The sequence below is a fragment of the Macrobrachium nipponense genome, chromosome 19, assembly GCF_015104395.2.
Source record: "Macrobrachium nipponense isolate FS-2020 chromosome 19, ASM1510439v2, whole genome shotgun sequence".
Taxonomy (NCBI): domain Eukaryota; kingdom Metazoa; phylum Arthropoda; class Malacostraca; order Decapoda; family Palaemonidae; genus Macrobrachium; species Macrobrachium nipponense.
Genome location: NC_061088.1, coordinates 53,501,237 through 53,503,736, shown reverse-complemented (window position 1 = coordinate 53,503,736; position 2,500 = coordinate 53,501,237). Strand labels below are relative to the sequence as shown.

Genomic DNA, 2,500 nt, shown 5'->3' with positions numbered 1-2,500 from the left:
AAATCACCCTTCACTAGGGCGCGTCACGTGACGAAATCATATTACACACATTTTTGAGAAAAAAGTTCAAGTCAGTTATACAAACTTTTAATAACAGTGTAAGTTTCTTCAATCTCAGAATGAACATTTTCACGTCAGTCTAGCAAATTTGGAAACGCGACCCACCTTTGGTTTTGACACTGGCAGGACACCAAAGACTGAAACAAAATATCATCTGTGTGCGTCTCGTCGCGAATTGTGACCCCAACCGACAGAGAACACAAGAGAAAACAGACTGACGCAGTAGAGAGAACAAGGCCGTCGTCTGTGTCACGCCACAACGGATACTGAGCGTTACGGCTGCTACTCCTCAGCCAGTGTCGATGTGACAGTCATCACGCCACATCCGGACGAAACAACGGACGTCCGGACAGCATCCTCTCCCTGCAGGCCAACACCCGGTGGCCCTCCTGCACTAGACAACGCTCTGTAGTACTGCATCATGACGAAAACTCTCACGACCTCGTAGTCATTACTTATCATCACGCGAATAATTACAAGGAAGGAAAAGCAATTTCATGACAGCACTGTCAATGTTTTCTTTATTTCGTACATCTTGGGTGTGGCGTCCAACAATCAGTGACTCATTCAATATGATACAGTAATTAGTTGGAAACATTGTCAGGAAGATCAGTTTTCCGCTACATACACCTTTTTTTTTCTTTTTCTTTTTTTATTTTGTACCTATTCCGTTCCCTAGTTGAGAACTATAGTAGTTGATCTGAACCCATTTGCAATAAATGTGTCAAATGACTTATTCAGAAGCAATTTCACGACTTTATAAACACCAGTCACGTGATGTACAGCGTTTATTGAAGCATTTAGTCATTTGTAGTTTACTCGTTTTGTAAGCTTGGCGGACCAAAATGCTAATTTGCAATACACATTCATCATAATTAGTAACCCCTAAGCATAATGGAACTATATATACCTGACGTTTGTAATCTGATTTACTTAAAAAGATTACAAAATGAACAGAGAGAAGAATTTCTGTCCCTCTTATAAACCATTACATGAATTCAAGCACTAACACATTCTAATGACATTCTGAGGAAATAAACAAGATATATTTGAAGCTTTGTTTCTGTCTTTAGAAATATATAACTCTCTCTCTCTCTCTCTCTCTCTCTCTCTCTCTCTCTCTCTCTCTCTCTCTCTCTCTCTCTCCATATTTGGCACTATCTTTCTGAAAAGATAGTTGCTATCTTTCTATATCCGGACATCTGCACTTCAAAATGACAACCCATATCCGGACTGGGACACTAAGAATATATCATTAATATACTGTGAGAGAGAGAGAGAGAGAGAGAGAGAGAGAGAGAGAGAGAGCTTATCTTTTCCCCCAAAAATGTGTGTAATATAATTTCGTCAATTTGCCGATCCCCTCACAAGGGCGATTTTTGCGGTTTTAGTGGGTAATCTTCGTATTACTGCGTCATTAGTCGTTGACATTTTGATGTGAGACCGAGCGCCAAATAAATGTTCGTCGTTCTCTGGGCTTTATGCTTCATTACGAAATGAAGTCTCATTACAAAAGACAAAGGCTTCTTATTCAAATAAGACTGACACAACAGACAAGGCTATGGGCCACTATAACCAAAACCACAATGGACCCAAGTTCCTTGGGTCTAGTCACGATTCGACACAAGAAACAAAGGTTCTAGGTTACAGTACACATTTGACACAACAAACAGGAGGCTCTGGAATATGAATATTATTGAAGTAAACCAAGTTTAAACCCCGTGATATAGATAACGCTAACACACTAGACTAGACAAAGGCCCGAAGAGATAACACCAAGAAGGGGCAAAGTCTCTGGGATAAGGGAAAGATTGATAAAGCAAATCCGCCTCCCCTTGGTGGGAAGTCTACAGACTACCCACTAAGAAAGAGAAAAAAATTGTGCAAATTTAATTGTATAAAATCGAGCAAATCCTTCATTTAAGAGAAGAGATATTTTAGAATTTTTGAATTCATATGTTTTTCACGTGACTTCCAAACCCAGTAGCAATAATGCGTATACTTTTGGGCAGGATTTCTTTTAATTTGAGGAAATCTAATTTTCTGTCACGTACAAAAGTTACGTCTTTACAATAAGAAAGTTGCACACCAGTCATTACGAAGAGTGCAAGCTACACAACAGACTTCTCATAAAAAATACTTCCTGGGAGATACATGAGGCACCTGATTAAAATCGAACTCTGTTAGTATAACACTCGCAAAATCTGATGAAAAGTTCATTAATAAGCAAACAGAAATGAGAACAATTGATACTATATGATCATTTTACTCACGCCCTATGTGTCATGAATTTTACATCAAGATATCACCAGCCTTTAGGGAAAGTTTTGTCACCACACGACACAAAACGATACGTACAAGTCGCCAGCCTGGAGACGAACGAAGAAAACGGTGCGTCGCCAAAGCCTGTCCCGATACGTCCGAAGGAATGACTTGTGAA

General features: G+C 39.6%; 1 protein-coding gene across 4 annotated transcripts in view; it reads right to left on the bottom strand.

The window, feature by feature from the left end:
• Window positions 1-2,500, bottom strand: part of LOC135216984 (ras-related protein ced-10-like) — a 327,865-nt gene that overhangs the window by 110,722 nt on the left and 214,643 nt on the right. Inside the window, exon 1 of one of the 4 annotated variants that reach the window (XM_064252567.1) lies at window positions 166-322. The exons of the other annotated variants lie outside the window; for them this stretch is intronic. The gene's annotated coding sequence lies outside the window, so the exon portion shown is untranslated. Of the gene's footprint in view, window positions 1-165; window positions 323-2,500 lie in introns of those variants that run through there. 4 annotated transcript variants of the gene reach the window in all.